General features: G+C 42.3%; 1 protein-coding gene across 1 annotated transcript in view; it reads right to left on the bottom strand.

The window, feature by feature from the left end:
• Window positions 1-14,076, bottom strand: part of LOC124798620 — a 71,916-nt gene extending 57,840 nt beyond the window's left edge. Inside the window, exon 1 of the mRNA XM_047262100.1 lies at window positions 13,990-14,076. The gene's annotated coding sequence lies outside the window, so the exon portion shown is untranslated. The remainder of the gene's footprint in view (window positions 1-13,989) is intronic.
• Between the last annotated feature and the right edge of the window lie 10,536 nt (window positions 14,077-24,612).

Below are 24,612 nucleotides of genomic sequence, written 5' to 3'. Positions count from 1 at the left end.
GGAACTACCAAATGCGTCGTAGTAGTAATGTTCTTGTGAGAAAAAAATATGTTTTTTCCTGCAATACTTATCTTGATAACAAAAACTTCTTACTCAGTAGACAAATGTTACTACTGTTTTGCAACAAGTAGGCACCCTTGAAGTAAAATCGGCTCTCGTTGGCGGCAAACATCTGAACAGATGAGAAACAGATCTCAGAAGCACGACTACTGTCGTTTCGCGTGACATTTGACAAATGGAAGGAGGAAGCTACTGATGTTCAGCAGTGTCGCCGCTGTGTGTTATTTTTCAAGCCATGGCCAGTGTTTCCGGTCCAGTAAGTTCCCTTCGGCAACATGTGTCAATAATCTTCACTTTAAGCCGCGACGTGATTAGTAGTACTATGAGCAGCTACTTTGTCTTCAGCTGGCAGTAACTCTTCGAAGAACAATAGCGTGGTGCAGCAGATTCTTTTATGAGTTCATACGACAGTATGAGATACGCCAGTGGCAATATTTAGGACAGGCCGTCCTAAGGCAGACGAGCAGACAATGGTATACATAATGTACAAAACGTAGATAAAGGGAGTGTAACTGTGAAAAACAAAGAATCTGACGCGGGAGGGGCATCGACCTTTTATAGCGCCATTTACATCGTTATATTCTTAGGAAAATGTGAAACCGCAGATATCATTTTGCCCGCCGTGAGCCAGTAGTGCAGTATCACACAACTCAGTTGTTGTTGTTGTGGTCTTCAGTCCTGAGACTGGTTTGATGCAGCTCTCCATGCTACTCTATCCTGTGCAAGCTTTTTCATCTCCCAGTACTTACTGCAACCTACATCCTTCTGAATCTGCTTAGTGTATTCATCTCTTGGTCTCCCCCTACGATTTTTACCCTCCACGCTGCCCTCCAATACTAAATTGGTGATCCCTTGATGCCTCAGAACATGTCCTACCAACCGATCCCTTCTTCTGGTCAAGTTGTGCCACAAACTTCTCTTCTCCCCAATCCTATTCAATACTTCCTCATTAGTTATGTGATCTACCCATCTAATCTTCAGCATTCTTCTGTAGCACCACATTTCGAAAGCTTCTATTCTCTTCTTGTCCAAACTATTTATCGTCCATGTTTCACTTCCATACATGGCTACACTCCATACGAATACTTTCAGAAATGACTTCCTGACACTTAAATCAATACTGGATGTTAACAAATTTCTCTTCTTCAGAAACGCTTTCCTCGCCATTGCCAGCCTACATTTTATATCCTCTCTACTTCGACCATCATCAGTTATTTTGCTCCCCAAATAGCAAAACTCCTTTACTACTTTAAGTGCCTCATTTCCTAATCTAATTCCCTCAGCATCACCCGACTTAATTAGACTACATTCCATTATCCTTGTTTTGCTTTTGTTGATGTTCATCTTATATCCTCCTTTCAAGACACTGTCCATTCCATTCAACTGCTCTTCCAAGTCCTTTGCTGTCTCTGACAGAATTACAATGTCATCGGCGAACCTCAAAGTTTTTATTTCTTCTCCATGAATTTTAATACCCACTCCGAATTTTTCTTTTGTTTCCTTTACTGCTTGCTCAATATACAGATTGAACAACATCGGGGACAGGCTACAACCCTGTCTTACTCCCTTCCCAACCACTGCTTCCCTTTCATGTCCCTCGACTCTTATAACTGCCATCTGGTTTCTGTACAAATTGTAAATAGCCTTTCGCTCCCTGTATTTTACCCCTGCCACCTTTAGAATTTGAAAGAGAGTATTCCAGTCAACATTGTCAAAAGCTTTCTCTAAGTCTACAAATGCTAGAAATGTAGGTTTGCCTTTCCTTAATCTTTCTTCTAAGATAAGTCGTAAGGTCAGTATTGCCTCACGTGTTCCAGTATTTCTACGGAATCCAAACTGATCTTCCCCGAGGTTGGCTTCTACTAGTTTTTCCATTCGTCTGTAAAGAATTCGTGTTAGTATTTTGCAGCTGTGACTTATTAAGCTGATAGTTCGGTAATTTTCACATCTGTCAACACCTGCTTTCTTTGGGATTGGAATTATTATATTCTTCTTGAAGTCTGAGGGTATTTCGCCTGTTTCATACATCTTGCTCACCAGATGGTAGAGTTTTGTCAGGACTGGCTCTCCCACGGCCGTCAGTAGTTCCAATGGAATATTGTCTACTCCGGGGGCCTTGTTTCGACTCAGGTCTTTCAGTGCTCTGTCAAACTCTTCACGCAGTATCGTATCTCCCATTTCATCTTCATCTACATCCTTTTCCATTTCCATAATATTGTCCTCAAGTACATCGCCCTTGTATAGACCCTCTATATACTCCTTCCACCTTTCTGCTTTCCCTTCTTTGCTTAGAACTGGGTTTCCATCTGAGCTCTTGATATTCATACAAGTCGTTCTCTTATCTCCAAAGGTCTCTTTAATTTTCCTGTAGGCGGTATCTATCTTACCCCTAGTGAGATAGGCCTCTACATCCTTACATTTGTCCTCTAGCCATCCCTGCTTAGCCATTTTGCACTTCCTGTCGATATCATTTTTGAGACGTTTGTATTCCTTTTTGCCTGTTTCACTTACTGCATTTTTATATTTTCTCCTTTCATCAATTAAATTCAATATTTCTTCTGTTACCCAAGGATTTCTACTAGCCCTCTTCTTTTTACCTACTTGATCCTCTGCTGCCTTCACTACTTCATCCCTCAAAGCTACCCATTCTTCTTCTACTGTATTTATTTCCCCCATTCCTGTCAATTGCTCCCTTATGCTCTCCCTGAATCTCTGTACAACCTCTGGTTCTTTTAGTTTATCCAGGTCCCATCTCCTTAAATTCCCACCTTTTTGCAGTTTCTTCAGTTTTAATCTACAGGTCATAACCAATAGATTGTGATCAGAGTCCACATCTGCCCCTGGAAATGTCTTACAATTTAAAACCTGGTTCCTAAATCTCTGTCTTACCATTATATAATCTATCTGAAACCTTTTAGTATCTACTAGATACTAAAAAAACAACTCAGTTAACGAATGCATTATGAGATGCAGACGTGAAATTCTTGGAGAATGACTAAGAATTGTCGCCGTGTTCATCAAAGACAAGAAGCAAGAAACAAAATAATTATGGTTTTTTCTGCAAGAGTGTTATAGTCCACTACTAAAATGATCGTGGTCACGTTATATAATCTGAAGTAAATGTTCACTTCTTGCGATGAACAAAAAGGGAATACATCTATACATTTACATCTTCATGATTACTCTCCAGTTGCACAATTAAGGATCCCGGCAGAGGGTACGTCGAACCACATTCAAGCCATTTCTCCACCGTTCCACTCCCGTAAAGCGCACGAACATGCTACAACACCTCGTTAACGTGGAAGCAAGATATATGGAGCGATTATGTTATGATGTTACAAAATTTCACGGATGATGGGAAGGGTAGATGAATCAGTTTGAGGTAAGACACCATGGTCCCGAAACGGACGAATCGAAAGTTATAGGCGAAAATCGTTCTGCTTCCTCTAACAGTGTAATATACTTACCGGTACTAACGTAGGGTAGGAAACTTCCGGAGGAGGAAGTGTGTGCAAAAACAAGACAAAAATGTATAATACACACGGGCACCAAAAAGTGTACTTCAAGAGTTATGAACACTTGTTCATCTTCGATATTGTGAAATAAATCTCTTCTACTGCGTACTCTTTGGTTTCCGTATTTTTGGTGGAGGTAGTATGTACCAAAAGAGTAAATAAAGGCCAGTAAATATGGGCTCTAAAATGTACGACTACTTGTTCATTTTCACTACTGTGGAACATACCTACTGAACAAATGACCATAGAGCTCTTAAGTAACGCATTTCAGAGCACCCATAACGTTTTATCATTTCCGTTATGGGCTAGTTACAGCTAGCAATGTTTAGTACGACTCAATGAAACTGAGATTCGATAATGACGATGTTTTACTTGCGTAATGCGTGCTTTCATAACGGAGTCTTTCAGTTCTTTGTAAAGGAAAGGAAAAATTTTAGAGCGAAAAGCAAAAGGTTGTGTTTCTTTTACTATAACAACCGCATACGTGACAATAAGTATCGAGCTCTAGAAACTGCTTGAAATAAAATTCTCAAAGTAGTTCCACTCTAATGAGGAACAAAAGGTACAACGACTGATGTACCTCAGTCTCAGTCCCACGAGACGCATATCAAAGTATGCGAAGAACTACTATGTCCAGTGGGAAATTTAAGCAGTAGGATGATTTGTGGGGATGATAGCGGTTGTAACATACCGTTCACGAATGTCTAAGGGGCTGCACGCAGGTGGGACAATGAACTCTATCGGAAGGACGGTTATCCAGATGATTTCCACATATTGCTTAATGCGATTGGCGAGATGGCTCTTCGGAAAAGGCTTTCCCATCCTTCTCCATCCAAGATGTGCTTTTATCTGTACAGATGTCGACGACTGGGTGTAAAAACATAATCTCAATTCTTTTTACAGCTACTTCTGTTTAAGCGAGGTAACAGTCAGGGAGGAGAAGCAGTTGTACTAAGTATTGATCATTTGCAATTAAAATTAGCTAATCTTTGTTAATTTGGCGCCCCTTCTTCTTTAAAGGAAGGTGCACAGTACCTGATGAGAAGTAATTCTGTAAACCATTACCCCAACCAGTTTGACTGAATTTCACCTATTTAAGAAATTACTTTGTATCCCCCCGCGCGTTTCATTCAGAGATACCTGGAAATGTACAAGTCATATTATAACGACTTACTTACTGATTGCACTTATTAATACAAATAGCTGTCACCAATCTCGCCCAGATGCTGGAAGAAATTTCCCTCGTTGGGTTTGGTTCGTCAGTGGTAGGAACGATAGCAGTGTGCAAGTTGTGATGAAATCAGTGGACAGTTTTCTGTACTAACTACCTCTTCACGACGTCTCATCAGCCGGAACAATAGGGAACTGATGGCGGGAATCTCTCTACAAATAATACGTTGGAACGGGACATTAAATCGTTTATTCCATGATGGTTTTCGAAAGGGCATCTGGTGTTAGTGCCTTAGATCTATTTTCTTTTAGCTCGGTTACTCATCCGTCGTAGCATAAACTTGATGAGCTGTAGCAAGGTAAACCATTATCCCAACCAGACTGACTCAGTTTCACCTAACTAACCCTCACCAATCAAATTTCACCTTCAACGCATCAATCAACAGCAGGCTTCCCCCACAAGCTGTCAGGAGCGACAACATGAAGGTCATAAACCTTTGTCGAGACAGAACGTTTGGTTAGATTTTTGATAATCTGGGAAATGACTGTATGGTACACAGTTCAAATAATAAATTCTAACCTGTTTCAAAAATTGTAAAGATAGTGGAGAGGAAACTCTCAGTCTGTGCTAAGTAACGGAAGGAGTAATAGACAAAAATCAAGATAATGTGTGGAACTTATAGACCTAGTGAAAAATTTTGTCTATTAGAGTCCTTATGTTAGCCAACTTCATGAGACTCTTACTTCAGTGGAAGGGTTAGAAGAAATGCTGGATGAAGTGAGCAATTTACACAAAACAGAGTAAGGATTAGTAATAACTAAAGCTACTAAACATTTTCAGAGGGGAAACAGAAAGAAGCTAATTGATAAACAGAACTAGAGTTGACACGACAGGAGAAGTTGTGAAAAAAATTTCTTTTCAGTTGCAAGATGACAAAAAATAGTACGACGTAGAGGGATGAGGGTACATGCACACATGACAAGAGCCACCCCCTTAACGTTAGAGTTCTACTGGTGTAAAACATAGGCACAGAACTGAAGAAAAGCGACTTGAAGACAGTGTTCTACGGAAGAGAAAAATGGACCGTCGGAAAACCGTAGATGATGAAACTGAATGCTTTTCTGTACCGATGCTACAGTAGGACGATAAGCTACGGAAAGATAATCTCGAAATTGAAAGGTTCTAGAAAACATAACTTAGTAATGAGGTCTGGATATTCTTTAAATTAATAATGGGAGTGTTGATAGGTGATATAGGAAAGAACAGTAGTCAGAAAGAAATTTGCGAAAATCATTGAGGACGCTGTTGGGTAGTGTAGATGCATAGACACAGTAAGATCCTCTCCTGATCGAACCTGAAAACCAGCATTAAACTAAAAAAAGGTCCAATGACTGGTACTTTTGAAAAAGAAATCTCTATCAATACGGTCTCCATATGAAAATAGCTCTTACCATAGTTGGGATTCCACGTTAAACTGCTGATGAAGCGGTACAATGTCAGGATGGATGCGACATTCACAAGTAGGAGTAATAAGAGGGTGTATCCGCCTTCAATATGGCGTGATTAAAACGATAGCCAGGCCATGTTAAAACCAACCTTGCGGTGTACGCCTGATTTTATTTTCAACAAGTATTATCTTAATTACCTTATTGTGTCAACATATTTGTTGGAAATTGATCGGGAAAGCTCTCATAAGCTTTGACGAATACTGTGAGATAAGGAGAAGTTATGTGCATTTGCTCCTCAAGCACCGGTATCCGGCCGTCTCACTCTTCTCCGAAAGAAAACTCTCTATGAACTGACAAGTAATCAGCTGTCAAGTTTTCCATGTTTTGTGCCGTCTGCTGATCTTCAATACGTCCGCAGAGCCACAACACAGAAATTCTGTGCAAAGGAACACTTGTTTGTTCTGTATGCTTTATTTACTGTATTTATATGAACTATCGTGTTCGAAAAATAGGTAAAGTAGCTCAAGACGTTTATATTTTTGACATATTTAACTTCGCGTTCAATAAATCCGCATATCACCCTTGAAATAATAGATTGAAACTCGTTAGTGCCTCTGGCTCGATGCATTTCGCTACGCTGATACTGGAGAAGACCTTGGCGGCTGCGTCACAACTTGTTTGTTTCGACTTGTACGACAACATGCCGGACGTGTACACGTATGCGAAAGAAATGGGAATGTAAGTTTTGTCGTGGTTGTGTTGTTAAATGCGGAAGTCAACGTTAGGGACGGGGGAAATTGTTTTGTTTTGTATACAGTTATAAATATTCATTCAAAAATGAAAATGTAGCAGTAAGTTGATGACAGGGCATTATTAACATAAAGCGAAGAGGACTAAGGTTTTCTTCTACCCTACATCGTTCGTGGAACGAAAGCTTCAATTTGCACTTTATAAAATATGGAATCCAAGATGCTAGCAACACGAAAAAGTCTGTCAAAAACCATTATCTGCAGCATCAAGAAACACTACGAAATATTAAAAAGAGGATGAGGACAATATATGAAAGACTCTTACATTCCGACAGGAAACACCGAATTGCACATCTGGTCTTACTTGGTAACAAACTTGCTACAGCCAAGATCACATTGCTACTTCCTTATTTTGACAAACGATTTCCACACACTTTGTGTCATTTTCTGGTCTTTAACATAGTGCTTGTAACATTTCTTCTTTCTTGATCTGACGTAATTACATCAACATGCCTTCAAAAATTTCTGTTTGAAAACGCCTCCATTGTGAGTTGGAACGTCATACCAAGTTGGCATATTAGTGGATAAAATGTAACACATTATACAAGTTTATCAGAAATAAAACCTCTACAATCAAAAAGCACCTGGTGCACATGGCCAAGTACGTATACTCGTTTGTAGCGCTCTGATCTTATCGACGTAAGAGCCACCTTTTGCCTGTAACACGATGTGCACGTGTTACCTTCGTAACTCTGCCATCCAGCTGTAGCGTATACGCCGTCTAAGAAGTATCATCAACGAATGAAACATTTCAAGCTAACGCAAACAGATGTGCTAGTGTGCATTTACTGTATATTTTGATTTTTAAGACTTAACACTCATCTGTGAGAGCAGCATATACGAACATGGCTATGTGCACGAGGTGCTTTTGATCGTAAATATTTTATTTTTATATCTGACAAACTTTTGTATAATGTGCTACATTAATATGACAACTTAGCATTAGGTTCCAAATCACAATGAACAACTTTTGCAATGAAAATTTTTGAGGGTTTGTAAATGAACAATTTCCTTTTTCTTGTAATGTCGATGAAAAACAGACTGTTCTTCTCAAATATTACGTCATAAATCATGATAAGAGATATATTACACGTACATGCACTGCGTTACATACCAGACGATGACAGTAAAGTCTGTCGAAACTGGTTGTCGAAAATAAAGAAGTATTACTGCCATCTTGGCTATAGAAAGTATTTTATCAGATAAAGCAGATCGCACCTTCTCTTTTCTCGACATGAGAAAATTCAGTCTAACAGGAAAACTGCTGAGAGGAGTGACGGGTGAGAGCGCCCGCCACACGTGACGCAAACAAAGTTGTTGCAAGTACTGTAGCTGTGATAGGGGTAACGTTTAAAGCCATATCGGGTAAACCCGATAAAAGAGCTTGTGTGGTCTAAACGCTGCTGTACATCTAGATATAAAAGACAAAGCTGTGTAACCACCACGTTTTGCACACTGTAGGTAAAAATCGGATATTTAATGTAATTTAAGAGATAGAAATTCGACGAAGCCTCCACTCTTAACCTCAAACTATTAACGAACGTATATACCCGAACCATAAAAATATTTTAGGCAGTCAAGACATATTTTAGGTTATCCCTCAAGTTACGTTTTTAAAATTTTTGTCTGTTTTGGAGAATTTCCTTCTCTAACTCTAATTTTGTCAACTGGTCTGATCTTTTCCAACAAAATTGGTTAATGTATTCGTTACACAGTTTTGTGATTTACATCTAGGTGCTTGGGTTTTCTTCCTCCCTAGCGTTTTGAGTATCCACAGTCTTTAATCTTGATTTCCCGCTCGCGGTCTTAAACTTTCCACCTTCTATAGCTGTATGCAGTAACCTGGTTTGCGACACATATCGAGAACGTTCGCGCTAGTCTGTTCCCACAACTGCTGGCCGGCGTGGCCGAGCGGTTCTAGGCGCTATAGTCTGGAACCACGCGACCGCAACGGTCGCAGGTTCGAATCCTGCCTCGGGAATAAATGTGTGTGATGTCCTTAGGTTAGTTAGGTTTAAGTAGTTCTAAGTTCTAGGGGACTGATGACCTCAGAAGTTAAGTCCCATAGTGCTCAGAGCCATTTGAACCATTTCTTCCCCCAACTGTTCATTGTTTTCCTTTCAGTACGGCCAAACGAGGGAGGCGGTGATTTCGTCGTCCTATGTAAGTCTCTTTCGCGTATTGTGTGGTCCTTTTCCTTTTTTTTTAGTATTCAGTAGGTGTTTCGTGATTCTAGAAACAGGGGTTTTCTGAGGCATGTTTTCATTTTGATAAGTTCTTAGGTTCCCTCCTTTATAAAGTGGAACACGGAATTTTTTGTCCCAGAGACGACATTGGGTGGAAAACAACGGTAGTTATGTTATGCTTTAAGTCAATAATGCACAGTCATCGGTTTATTGTAAATTTTCATTTTTGAATAACTGTTTATCCGTAATTGTAACATATTGCTTCCATCTAACAGTGTATGACACAAGATGGAATTATATTATTCCGAAACCGGTTATAAACAATAAAATAATATTCGTTCAACAGCTGCTGCGGTTTTCATCATTTTGCGTAAATTGACACCTAGAAGGATTAAGTAAAGGCCACCCCATCATCTGACCAAAACCCCAGACCGTGGGACACTGAAAAACAGCTCCACCGTTCACAATAGTGAACCACGCGAGCTCACCGGCGTGGCGTTATGTGCTCATATAACGTATCAGCCACATTCTGTGAGACATTAGTCATTCTAAAAGCGTATCTAATAGCAGTAACTAACACAAAGCGTTCTGACAGGTGTCAGCACATATGGTGGCCTAGAAATCGAAACACGGCCATTGATTTTTATGTGTAGTGTCCTTACGGTATGAGCTATTTAAGAATAACTCATGTACCAATTTGCAGCTTAGATGTACTTCTTCACAAACACAGCAGAACCTCTCCACTGATGACGGTATGTATCAAAATAAGGAAAGACCAAAAACAGAAAACTTTACTATGACTAGTACGGTGTAGGAAAACCGTTGGCATCAAAAATATCTTCTACTCGTCTCGGAGAGGATAAATGGGTCTTGTACGATTGTTCCTCCAAAATAGTGGTGGTTTCCGTGGTGTCACCGCCAGACACCACACTTGCTATGTGGTAGCCTTTAAATCGGCCGCGGTCCATTAGTATACGCCGGACCCGCGTGTCGCCAATGTCAGTAATTGCAGACCGAGCGCCACCACACGGCAGGTCTAGAGAGACGTCCGGGCACTCGCCCCAGTTGTACAGCCGACGTTCATAGCAATGGTTCACTGACAAATACGATCTCATTTGCCGAGACGATAGTTAGCATAGCCTTCAGCTACATTTGCTACGACCTAGCAAGGCGTCGTATTCAATTGATAATTGATATTGAGATTCTATTAATGTATCATCAAGAGCGATGTTCTACAAATGTGGATTAAAGTTAAGTATTCCAGAAGCTACGTACTTTTGTTTATAGCATTCATTACGTATCCTGTTTCAGACCTCACGCCAGCCTGCGTGAGTTTAAGCGCGTGCCTTTCGGCTTCCTCTCATTGTGTCTAGGGTGTCTTGTCTAGACACAACAGTTTCAGCTAACGATAATGGATGTGAAACGCGCCCTTCTATCCAAAGTGCGCTAGAAAATGTAATAATGTTGATATCTGGGTAGATGTGACAATTCATCTTCGTGCTCACGAAACCAGACCTGGACGATACGAGCTGTGTGTAAAGGGTCACTGTCGTGTTGGAAAACATCACCACTATTGAGAATGGGATGAACCTGATCAGCCAAAATAGTCGCATAATCCTCTGAAGTAATGTGACCTTGTAGGACAGCTACGGGACCCATGGAATGCTACGATATGACTGCCCATATCACCGAACCTCTGCCATTTTTCAGTCTTGGGGCGTAAACTCTGCCAGATGCTGGAAACAGTTTGAAACAAGCTTCATCTTACGAAATGACATTTTCCATAGTCCAGGTTTTATGGCTTCGGCTCCATCGACGTTATCTGGATCACTGATGAGTGGTTTTGGAATACCAGCTTGCCCTGCAGTTCCCTGCTTATGGATGTCCTTTCGTGTTGTTTCGGTGCAGACAGAGTTAGCGAGTGTGACATTCCTTTCTGCAGTGGCTTTTGCAGCTATTGTCCATCTATTCTTCGTCTTATGACCATCCTTCATGATGACTCAACTCACACTTGATCTTCGTTGTGTCTTAGAGGCTATTGTTTTCGCGCGTTCTCTGTAAGCGGTATCAATCCACTATACGGTCTGTCTTGGAACACGTAACACTTCGTCTGCCTTCATTACGGAAGTGCCCACCGTGCGGGCACTAACCATTTATGCACGCTCGGCTTCGCCTAGCTGCGACACAATGCACTCACAACCACACAGAACTGACCTCGACTAACGCTTGCAAAGTATTGTCGACATTGCACAGGTCCCGCTCACGGTCAAACACAACAGAGTAAGCTACAGGCTTAGCTAGCATATGCATCCATGTTGAAGCAAGAATTTCCATATTTTATATATTTTCGCCCAACCCCTGTATCTTGATCGACTGCCATTCCTAGTAGAGTGAAATGGCGGTGAATAGGATAGCGGGAGCTTAATGGTTCCAGAACTTGTTTTCACCGTGCAGCGGACTGTATACAGAAACGTCCTGGGTGATTAAAATTGTGTGACGGTATTTGAGTTTTACGGTCATTGATTATCTATACAGGCACGTCTCACTATCCACCCTCACAGCGTCATGTCTGAACGGTCCTGTCTCTCCCAGTTTCCAAACTTCACATTGTCTCCCCTGCATGCATTGCCTGCCTGTCGGGAAAAGGCACTGGCTGAACTGAAACAGCGAGTAGGGCAGGTCACGAGTCGGCATGGATAGCTCGGCAGGTATTAGCATTGCGCCTGAGAGACAAAGTTTCATGTTAGAAACAAAATCGGCATGAAGTAGCAGCCCCATTTTTATTTTTAAACTGGATTCTCCACTGTAGAGCTGTGAATCTTTCCAACAGCGTACCACCGAGACTGTATGGTCTTCCTAAAGTGCATAAAGAAGGTCGGCCTTTACGGCTATAGTGAGTAATATTGACGCACCCACATATGATTTAGCCAAACATCTAGCTTCTTTGTTGAGACCATTTGTTGGCAAATGTTCACACCATATACGGAACTCTGCTGATTTTATTAACAGACTGGGGGCTTTCCACTTAAGTAGTTCGGATCTTCTAGTGAGTATTGATGTAGTTTTCCTTTTCACAAAAGTACCTCTTGCGGATTCCTTGATTCTAATTGGTCAACAATTTGAATCGGACATTACTGCTTTGTACTCTCTCCTCAACTTATTTTATGTTTAACCAGGAATATTTTGAACAGTCTGAGGTGTCGCAATGGGCAGCCTTCTGTCTCCTCTGGTGGCTAACCTCTTTATGGAGGATGTTGAGGAGAGAGCACTTGATTCAGCGGTCTGTAAACCAACTGTTTTTTGGAGGTACGTCGATGACACTTTCACAGTGTGGCCCCACGGAGAAGAAAAGTTAATGGAGTTTTTTCATCATCTTAACTCCATCCATGACAGTATTCGATTTACTATGGAACTAGAGAAAGATGGCTGCCTTCCATTCCTGGATGTTTTGGTTAAACGGAAGAGTGACGGCACAGTGGGACATTCTGTCTATCGCAAGCCCACTCGCACTGATTTGTATTTGCATTCTTCAAGTTGCCATCATCCATCCCAGGCCATGAGTGTACTTAAACCCCTTGTACACAGGACACACACAGTGTTGGATGCAGAGCATTTGCCTAAGAAACTGGCACATTTGAGGACGATGTTCAGAGACAATGGGTACTCGACCCGGCAAATTAACAGGGCCTTCTCAACTAGAGCCAGGAACCGGGAAGTGGATAAAGAGGAGGACGCGCTAGCCAAGTCCCCTAGCTTTTCTTCCCTTTGTCTGAAATATGTCCTTCAAGATAGCAAGGATTCTAAATCATTTTAATGTGAAAGTGTTTTTTCGTCCGCCCTCTAAGATTTCGGATTTGCTGGGATCGGTGAAGGATGATTTGTTACGGCGGAAGGCGGTAATTTACAAAATACCATGTCAATGTGGTATGGCCTATATAGGACAGGCAACGCGTACAGTGGAAGAGCCTTGTACATAACATCAGCGTTGCACGCGCCTACTGCAGCCCAGTAAGTCTGCAATTGCGGAATATTGTATTTCTAACGGACATTCAATGGAGTACGACAAAACTTCGATTTTGGCCACTGCAACAACTTTTTGGGACTCCATTATCAAAGAATCAGTTGAAATACGCATTGCGGAAAATTTAATGAACCGTGACAGTGGTTACCAATTGAATAACGCATGGAATCCCGTCACCTCCGAAATTTGCTCGCGACGAAGACGCCAGGGGACTTCGATAGCTGCGGCCAGCGACAATAACGACGGCAGCTGAGTACTGCAGTTCCACCAGCAAGGGCGCTGACGCTGGGCGGTGTGGCCCTTCTGTCTCCACAATTGCAACGCATGCGCAGCAGTACTATAAGCGCACTATATAAGCTGGAGCGGAGAACGTCTTCGTCAGTCCTCGTTCGGCTCACCTGAAGATGGCTGGCAGTTGTCCAGCCGAAATATCGTGCAATGAAGTTTACGAAGACCGGCTGCAAGCTCGAAATCCTTTTGAACAGATTAGTCGCGGTCCGGCTCACATTTTTGATCTTGAAGAAGTTACGTTGCAGTTCACTCTCTGTTCCTCGGGTACAACTTAACGCTTGTTAGTTCGCGACGCGGAGCACTGGATATGTGTCGACGCGGTGGTGTCGCAGCAGCGACTGCGCAACGCTCTGGTGACGTGCCAGTCACGGCGGTTCGCCGCTTGAAATGCGAGCCACATACGTCACAAAGCGCCGGGCAGCGGGTTCACTGTCGGGCGGCAGCTGAGCGCAGCTGCGTGCAGCTGTGGAGCCGCGCCGGCCGCTTACCGTGTCAGAAGGACGCTGATCGCTGCGCGCGGGACGGACAACACTGCGCCGCGCCGCGTAGGGCAGCGCCGAGCTGCTCACAACGGTTCCCGCCAGACTCACGTGCGCCGCGCCAAGTTCCCCTTCCCCTCCCGCCCCCTCCCCCTTCCCCTCCCTCACCCCTTCCCATCCGGTCGCCCAAATGCTACTGAACAAGGTCTCGTAACACGTATTTGTCGCTTGTTATATCTTACTCACCTAGTCGCCATTGCGGAGCGGAGCTTGTAACTGCCTGAAGATATCCTATCTCTGTGTCCTGCTGTTTACTTCCCTTCCAGTAAGGAAGCGAAGTGCTTAAGACACTGTCACGAGGCCGCCGGATCAGCAGGGCCTCACGCCAGATGCCGTGTGTCCGCCGCCGGCCACACGCTGCTCTTGTTTAGTACAGCACCAGAATCCAACTTCAATGTATAAAACAGATTCAGACTTCTGACTACTCTTCAATTAATGATGGGTTACATATTTGACGGTAAGTGTTTAAGAGAGTTCTTTTGGTAGCCTACGGCAGTTTTAAACTCTAATCCTGGGCAATTTGTGCTCCATTTTAGGCAAAAGATGGTTTTCTATGCATGTCAATGTTTATGATATCTCCTAAACTATGTATCACTGAATAATACACGAGAGCGCGATGAAAATTAAAACCTCCCAATTTTTTACTCTGTTCTCAATCTCGATGAAGGTATTATACGTCAGCAAATACACTATGTGATCAAAAGTATCCTCTCTGAAAATGTTCGTGGCGCCCTCCATCGTTAATGCCGGGATTCAATATGGTGTTGGCCCATCCTTAGCCTTGATGACAGCTTCCACTCTCGCAGGAATACGTTCAGTCAAGTGCTGGAACGTTTCTTGGGGAATGGCAGCCCATTCTTCACGGAGTGCTGCACTGAGGAGAGGCATCGATGTCGGTCGGTGAGGCCTAGCACGAAATCGTGTTCCAAAACATCCCAAAGGTGTTCTTTAGGACTCAGGTCAGCGCTCTGTGCAGGCCAGTCCATTACAGGGATATTATTGTCGTGTAACCACTTCGCCACAGGCCGTGCAATAAGAACAGGTGCTCGATCGTGTTGAAATATGCAGTCGCCGTCCCCGATTTGCTCTTCAAAAGTGGGAAGCAAGAAGGTGCTTATAACATCCATGTAGACTTGTGCTACGATAGTGCCACGCTAAACAACAAGTGGTGCAAGCCCCCTCCATGAAAAACACCACACCATAACACCACCGGCTCCAAATTTTACTGTTGGCACTAGACACGCTGGCAGATGACGTTCACCGGTCATTCGCCATACCCACACCCTGCCATAGAATCGTCACATTGCGTACCGTGATTCGCCACTCCACACAACGTTTTTCCACTGTTTACATTCCTTACACCAAGCGAGGTGTCGTTTGGCGTTTACCGACGTGATTTGTGGCTTACAGACTGCCGCTCGACCACGAAATCCCAGTTTTCTCACCTCCCACCTAACTGTCAAAGTACTTGCAGTGGATCCTGATGCAGCTTGGAATTCCTGTGTGATGGTGTGGATAGATGTCTGCGTATTACACATAACGCCCCTCTTCACGACGAGGTCGGCCTGTACGCTTTTATGCTGTATGTGTCCCTTCACGTTTCCACTTCACTATCGCATCGGAAACAGTGGACCTGGGAATGTTTAGGACTGTGTAAATCTCGCGTACAGACGACACACAATCACCTGACCACGTTCGAAGTCCGTGAGTCCCGCGGAGGGTTCTCTCACGATGTCTAATGGCTACTGAGATCGCTGATATGGCGTACCTGGCAGTAGGTAGCAGCAGAATGCACCTAATATGAAAAACGTATGTTTTGGGGGGTGTCCGGATACTTTTGATCATATTGTGTATTTGGTCTGCTCTACCACTTCGCTGCCGCAGCTGGAACTCTCTGCTACAAGAGGGTTCCTAATTGTAGCGTGTTAACATGGCGCTGTGCAACGTAATTATGTCGGTGAGTCAGAAACAACATGCTGTAATCGAGTTTCTAACCACAGAAGACACACCTCCATTTGAAGTTAATAGATGAATGAAAGCTGTTTATGGTGATGGTTATATCGACATCGTTAATCTTCGACTTTGGGTTGTTCGTGCTCGTAATAAAGGGAAGTGGCCGAGCCTCTCTTCTCACATGGAACAGAGGAGATTGGACATGTGTGAAAACTTTTGCGTTTTGAGCAATCCGATTTCTTGGATTCACTTTCATCGATCATCCTCCATACAGTCACGACTTGTCCCAATCCTATATTCATCTGTTTCCAAAACTTAAAGAACACCTCTGAGGGCTTCACTTTGATAGTCATGAAGCGGTGGAAGCAGAAGTTGTGATTCCCTCAACAAGGTTGTGACTCCCTCAACAAGCTCATTCTACAATGAAGGCATCAAGAAACTAGTCTCCCGTTGCGAGAGACGGATTCGTCGCCATGGTAACTATGTTGAGAAATAGATCTGTGAACATGAAGAAAAAGGTACAGAATGTTCATAAAGTTCGCTTTTTTATTAAAAAAGCTTTAAGAGTGTTCTTATAAGAAAAATCGGAGCCATTTGTATTTTAGTGCGCCTTCGTAATTTTGTAGGTACTTTCCCCCGTATATGAGTGCACCGTTTGCAAAGTGCATTGTAATACAACTAACGGTAAACAAGTAATAAGTTAAATCTTCAGACCTGACGCGGCAGTTTTACTACGCGAAGAGCGAAAAAGTAGTAAGTGATGCACTTTTTTTCCTTCTATCGTTTTTTTGGATATTGTCAGCAAAAAAAATGTCCCAAAAGTTGAAGTTATATGTCAATTTTGTTGCAAATCACTAGGTGCCCTCATTGTCAAATAATAGACAGTCGTAATCTGGGTTTTTGCGCGCGGTGATTTAGGCTGCCTCAACTATGCTCACGTTACTGTCTTGAACCTTTCACATACGTTGATTGTGTCTGTATTTTAACTTTTTAAATTCGATCACTATTTATATGAAATCTTGAAAAGCAGATTTGCTGGTTCTGTAAGCATTTAGAGCGGCAACCAGCTTCTGAGTGCGGCTTCCATATCCCGTGACGATTGCAACGCTTAAATTTAAATCGCACGTTAAGAATTTGTCTTTTCCGTAAGTGCATTTCCTGCTATTACCATTTTGTGCTTTTTTCCTCTTTACTTCGACCACAGCTTTTAGTGTTTCATATCATAGTCCGATTCCTTAGTCTCTAATTATACTACATTCCATTATCTATGTTTTACTTTTGTCTTTGTGTTCCTCACAAAGACTTTTGAAGACACTATCCATTTTGTTCATACAGACAATACAAGATAACAGTAAAGTGGTTAAAAGTGTGATGAAGACAATGTTAAAAAATTACAATACACAGCATACCAAGAGACAGCACAAGGCGTATAAACATGAGATGTTGTAAGCGTATAACGTATTTAAGAACAGCATTATGCTATAACGAATATTTATTGAGTGGCAACTATATTAAATTACACTACCATCTTCTAATCACTTACGTATGTATAAATATGTGTATGTTACTGTGAACTAGTTACTGTGAACTATTATATATAAGAGAACTCAAGGATTAAAACCACACCAAGCTTGGCGAACGTGTCTTCGAGTCAAATAGTTAACGGCGCAGTTAATACGAGAGATTCGAGGCCTATTATGGTACATAGGGAATGTCAATGTCCTCCATGTTAGCCTCAGAGGCTGATTGGATTGGATTGGATTGGATTGTTTGGGGGAAGAGACCAAACAGCGAGGTCATCGGTCTCATCGGATTAGGGAAGGAAGTCGGCCGTGCCCTTTCAAAGGAACCATACCAGCATTTGCCTGGAGCGATTTAGTTAAGTCACGGAAAACCTAAATCAGGATGGCAGTACGTTGGATTGAACCGTCGTCCTCCCGAATGCGAGTCCAGTGTGCTAGCCACTGCGCCACCTCGCTCGGTAAGCTGCTGTCGAACGGTGTTTGCAGTAGTATGTAAAAGTCTCTTGTGTGCTTATAAGTGCATTATTTTATCCACAATGGTGCAATGTGAACAAAGCACATGTAGATTACGTCTCCCTTCTTGAAAAATAGAAAGTGCCTTCGTAAATGATTCAAATAGCTCTAAGCGCTATGGGACTTAACATCTGAGGTCATCAGTTCCTTGGATTTAAAACTACTTAAACCTAACTAACCTAAGGACATCACACACATCCATGCCCGAGGCAGGATTCGAACCTGCGAACGTAGCAGCCGCATGGTTCCGGACTGAAGCCTTCGTAAATGGTCATAGATGTACTCTTGCACTGTCCTACACGATATAAGCGTAACTCTTTTCGTTGGAAGTTAGTTCTTTGAAAAAATATTGCAGTATATTTTTATACACATCTTCAGGAAGTTACGGTTTAGTGAAAAAAGATCGGACCAATAATTCGTATTCCCGTAATTCCACACGCCTGTTTTCACGCTAAGCAGTGATTGTTGATGTAACTGATGAAGATTTTACTTGATCTAGTAGCTCAGCGAATTTGAGTATTCCGATAAAAGCAGCTATGATTATCAAGTAAAAAATAACGGTCCAGAACCAACCTGTCAATCGTGCGGAGACTGCAATAGCCAGTTGCAGTACTGACGTCGAGCAATAGTGTCTGACATGATCAGTCGATGCAGTATCGTTACTTTGTGGGGTTCCAGTTTGGGTTTCTGTTTCCCAAATTTTTTATTATGCAAGTCATTCTTAAACTGGTACCATCACTCTATGTTATGTTAGTTCCGTGTAAAGATATGACCTCGAGCGAGATTATAACAAACATTCCTTTGCTCTACACTACATCTCCTTTTCATGCGAATGCGAAAAAAAAGCAGTAATTGTGTGTATAGTACCAGTCCAGCAACACGATTGACGCAGGTACCATACACCACGCACATGATATGGTCAACAACACCTTTGCAGACACTTTATTCAGTAAGGTTAACACTACACCAGTCGATGAACAGAAGAAGTGATTTGCCAACGTCATCGATCATTCAAAATTGGAGATCTGTGCTCTGGACAATCCGCCACCAACTACTTGCTAAACTGCTACAAAATCCAATGGGACAAGTTAACAACGTAAACGTACATGCTTCTTTCTTCACGTGTATAGGCACCATTCCTTCGGAATTTGAGTACGAGAGATCTTAAGTGTAGTTTTTTTATCGTAGGTAATTGTTCTTAATCTGTGTTGCTGACATCTATGAGAAGGGAGGAATGCTGTGAAACCTGGTGCCATCTAATCGTATTTCCCTCGAACAGCAAATCGGAGCTTTGTGCTCACTGTACCCACTCGACAACTGCATCGCTGTCATGGTATCACATGATCTCTCTGAAGTTCTACAAAAGGAATGCAATCATCCCATTCTCTTATCGACCAAACACCTATGGCGAAAATTTATTTCCACCATCAATATTTCAGAGCACTGATGTCCGTTAATAACATCATTAGAGCGCGTTAGTGGTCTTTATTACTTAGGTCCTTACTGTAATAGTAAAATTTCAGTGACACTTTCACACAGGAAACCTAGGTAGCATATACGAATAATTGTACTGAAATAGTTCTTGATCGCTGTATCATTGGTGCTACTGGAGGAGAGATGGCTGATACAATCACTCATTATTAGATCGTGTGAAAAATCCTAGTGCCAAGTAGACATTATCAACGATACCCCGTCTAATAATCGGTAACACTGATTTTAGATGCTTTCTTCGTCGTTGTAGAGAGTAGACAGTGACCAGGCTCTAGGCACTGCTCTTTATTCTGACGAGTTCTCGTTTCTTTCATGCGCAGGGTACATGTGTGAAGGTGATAAAGGAAGCATAAGTCGGTGAAAAGTGACGCCATGGTGATCTAATGAATGTTCAAATGGCTCTAAGCACAATGGGACTTAACATCTGGGCTCATCAGTCCCCTAGACTTAGAACACACCCAATAAAATGTTCTCGGGTTTCCAACCGCGTCAATTGCTTAAAACTACACGACCTTTCGGCCAAGCACTCCTTGGCCATTGTCAAGTGATATGACTGCCAGTGGGCTGTTGGTGCGCCCTTATATACGGGGTGATCAAAAAGTCGGTATAAATTTGAAAACTTAATAAACCACGGAATAATGCAGATAGAGAGGTAAAAATTGACATACATGCTTGGAATAACATGGGGTTTTATTAGAATCAAAAAGAAACAAAGTTCACAAAATGTCGACAGATGGCGCTGGACAGCAAAACGTTAGTAGCTGCTACCGTGACGGGTGAGAGGTACGCCGATATTTTACAGAATCGCATCATCCCCAGCCTGGCTGATAAACACCTGCCGGAACGTACAGTGTTTATGCAGGATTGCGCTCCACCCCATATTGCTAGAAAGATACCTTGCGAGCATCGTCTGGTGATGATCGTGTGCTCAGCCGCCACTTTCCCGAGCTCCCCAGACCTCAGTCCGTGCGATTATTGGCTTTGGGGTTACCTGAAGTCGCAAGTGTATCGTGATCGACCGACATTTCTAGGGATGCTGAAAGACAGCATCCGACGCCAATGCCTCACCATAACTCCGGACATGCTTTACAGTGCTGTTCACAACATTATTCCTCGACTACAGCTATTGTTGAGGAATGATGGAGGACATATTGAGCATTTCCTGTAAAGAACATCATCTTTTTTTTGTCTTACTTTGTTATGGTAATTATTGCTGTTCTGATCAGACGAAGCGCCATCTGTCGGACATTTTTGAACTTTTGTATTTTTTTTTGTTTTTGGTTCTAATGAAACCCCATGTCATTCCAAGCGTGTGTGTCAATTTGTACCTATCTACATTATTCCAGTACGCTAGCTGCCGGCTGTGACGTCACTGGAAACCCGAGAACATTATATTCAGTGTTATCGTCGCGAGACTCTGCATTCATACATCACACACATCCATGCCCAAGGCAGGATTCGATCCTGCGACTGTAGCAGCAGCGCGGTTCTGGGCGGAAGCACATAGAACCGCTCGGAAACAGCGGCCGGCGTCTAATGAATGTCAACTTCGCCAGAGCTCTGTCTTTGCAGCTCAATGTTAAGTCCAGAGTTGTCATTTCTTCTCGTAAACTGGAGGAGATTCGTGTTCTTAAGTACAGAATTCTTATGATATTTAGACTAGTTGCGTGAAAAATTTTAGTTTCACTTTACCAGTTCCAACATCTGTCATCTTCTGAAGTTCGATACAAGCTTAAAATACAGGTACGCCGATGTGAAATAAGGATCGGAAGATGAAAACGTCCTTCATTTCGGGACATACAAAGTAACACTGTTTATTGTTTCTTTAACGAAGATCACCGTTATGCCCGATCCTTATTTGACACCAGCTTACATGTGACTGACGCCCTTTTGAGGCTTCTGAAGATGACAGATTAATATGTTGGAAAAGTGAAACTAAAAATTTTTGTATAACTGACGATAGATTTTTATTTTGGTTTAAAGAATACGTACCCTACCTGCTGAACAAAATCATAAAATCCCTATGACACGGAAATTCTTAACGTGTCGTTGCACAAGTAAGCTAGCATTTAGCACATGGAGGGAGAACAAGTGCAGGAAGCACCGCAGTTGTTCCAGAGGAATTTGCAGCTAGAAACTGCCACCGCCCGGCGTGCTGTGTACCTGCCAACTGCCGTCAGTGTCGGCGTATCTGCGCTGGCTGTCCCCATTCCGCCAGCCCAGCTGCCCTGCCCGCCGTGGTAATCGGTCGCGACCTCGCGCGGCGGCCCACTTCGTGCCGCGATAACGCCAGCCGCTGTAATCGCAGCTGCGAAACCGCCCAGTCACCGCCGGTTTCACAGTGACGATGCTAACAAACTTCACGCTTCCTGCTCAAGGCTGCTCCGTTTTAATAAAATCGATACCCCGCTAGTTTCCGTTTCCCCTTCCTACTTTTTGTTCTTTACCACGCTCCTACACGAGAACACAGTCGTTGGACTAAACCACCAGCGCACTTTCCGCTTTTAGATACTACAGGAGTCCAATAAGTAATGCAATACATTTTTTCTGAAAACAGGTTGGTATAATTCGCAATTACAGCACACCATATTATTTACCACTCTTTTGACTAGAAAAATCTACTTTTCACCATTATCTCCGTTCATTGTGACGACCTTACTTACCTTAGTGGTCTACGTCGGAGCCAACGTCTTGATGCTTCGATAACATCCCCATAATCCATGTACTGCTTCTCCGGGAGTGCGTCCTTCATTGGGCCAAACACGTCTGAAGGTGCGAGACTCAGGATGTAGGGTGGATGAGGAATAACAGCCTAATGAGGTTTTGTAAGCCCCTGTAAAGTGTGCAGGCTTATGTGAAGACTTGCATTGTCACGGAGAGATTGAACACGCTGAAGTCTTTTCCCCAATTTCTTGAGAGTCGAACAATGTACTTTCCAGTTGGTCGTCGCACCATGATGGAGGACACGAAACAGAATAACCCCTTTAGACAGTCAATAAAATTATTCTGGGTTTTAGGCCGCATTGTCATCTGTAAAATTCCGACGTTTCGGCGTCTGTTGCAAGGCGCCTCCTCAGGGTGTATTGCTGCTCTTCTTGGCACTTTCTTGATGTACTCCGTCGATCCTATCTGGTAAGGATCCCAGACCGCAAAGCAGTACTCCAAAAGAGGGCGGAAAAGCACAGTGTAGGTAGTCTCTACAGTAGATTTGTTACATTTCTTAAGTGTCCTGCCAATCAAACGCAGTCTTTGGTTTGCCCTCTAAACAAAATTTCTATGTATTTCTTTCAATTTAAGTAATTCGCTGTAATTCCTAGTTACCTAGTTGAATTTACGGCCTTAAGTTATTCGTTGTAATTCCTAGTTATTTAGTTGAATTTACGGCCTTTAGATTTGACTGACTTATCGTGTAAACGAATTTTAAGGGATTCCTTTTAGCATTCATGTGGAGGACCTCACACTTTTCATTATTTAGGGTCAATTGTCAATTTTAACACCTTACAGAAATCTTTTCTAAAACATTTTGCACAAGAGCAGTTAGCAATACACCCTGAGGAAGTCGCCTTGCAACAGACGCCGAAATGTCAGAATTTTATAGATGACAATGCGGCGTCAAACCCAGAAGAATTTTATTGACTGTGACAGCGGCCGCGGAAGCTTACGTTTACATACAAACAACCCCTTTAGAGTCCCACAAATTCGTCGTCACATTTTTCATAAATTAACAGACTTCTCAAAATTGCAACACACCTGCAATATTCCCGTCTTACACAACAGTTCCGCCTTGAAACAACTCGTTCGTCGGCTGTTTCCTCTTCACTCGTAATACTTTTACACAGACGTTTTATTTTTTTTCTACTGGGCCTAAGGTTCCAGACATACATAGACAATATACAGAGGTACACTGCGAATAATATTACAACTCAAGATAATAAAATCAATTTGCATAGCACTTTCTCCTTACATGTTAGCACATACAATCTCAAGATAACTGATGCCAATTAAAGAAAGAAAAATGTATAGTTTTGTGTTGTTCCGTAGGAGATAACGACTAAGTGAAACACTGCCAGAAGAATATCAAAAGGAGGGTCAAATCATCCGTCACGGAGCATACTACTATTATTCCCCGAGGCGGTTGGGGGAGGTTGTCGAAATGTAGAGTCGCGGTAAGGTGCTCCGAAGCAACGGGGCAGCATTGAATATAGTCCGACATGTTGCCCCTATAGGCTGTTAAATTTTTTTTCAACCTCGTATTCTGCTGACTTGACGTTCGTTCACTCCTTTTTCTTTCCTCGTATGAAGAGACGGGACCACTGCGTGACAGGAATTAAGAGAATTATGATGAGGTGACTGTAGTACTTGAAGGTTTACTGAACAGCCAAAATATATTCCCCATGTACCTTCAATATGGTTCTTTACATTAGTAGTTTATTTTTCATTTGTAGTTTCCCTACAGATGACATTGCGTATTTCTATTATTTCTGAAATATCTAAACAGGGACCTTGGTAATAGGTTGCGTTTCAATGACACGTGAGAAAAGAAGAAAAGATGATTGTTACAATTATACCGATGTCACGGTTGCCGGGAAGCTTAGTAGACACTTTATAGAATAATTATTATACACGTAATGTAGAACAGGAATACAAAGAAATGAAGGCGGAAGAACAGTCAGATATTTGGTTAGGTAGATCACCAATTGATAATTTTTTGTTTACGACACGAAATTGAGAAGAAAGAGAGTTCGGGCACATTCTCAGGTTTGTTATTTGTAGATTCAGAAGAATCTTATGGTAGTTTACATTAGGCTAAGACGTGGAAGACTTTAAAACAAACGGAAATAAATCCAAACATAATAAACGCAATTCAACCATTACAAAAATTCTATATCAAATATCGAAATTGGAAATTATTTATGACCTGGATTTCAAGTTGTAAAACATTACGTCAAGGATATTACATTTTGCTCGCATTGTGTAAAATATATCTGGGAGAAGGCAACAACGTTGGAAGAAGAAGGTATAGACACAGAAATCCTATAAATGATAATACAGTGTACCAATTACAATTTGTAGGCGACCAGCTTGTCTCAAC

The sequence above is a fragment of the Schistocerca piceifrons genome, chromosome 1 (assembly GCF_021461385.2).
Source record: "Schistocerca piceifrons isolate TAMUIC-IGC-003096 chromosome 1, iqSchPice1.1, whole genome shotgun sequence".
Taxonomy (NCBI): domain Eukaryota; kingdom Metazoa; phylum Arthropoda; class Insecta; order Orthoptera; family Acrididae; genus Schistocerca; species Schistocerca piceifrons.
The sequence above is the reverse complement of the archived record's forward strand: the minus strand, read 5'-3'. Positions and strand labels throughout refer to the sequence as shown.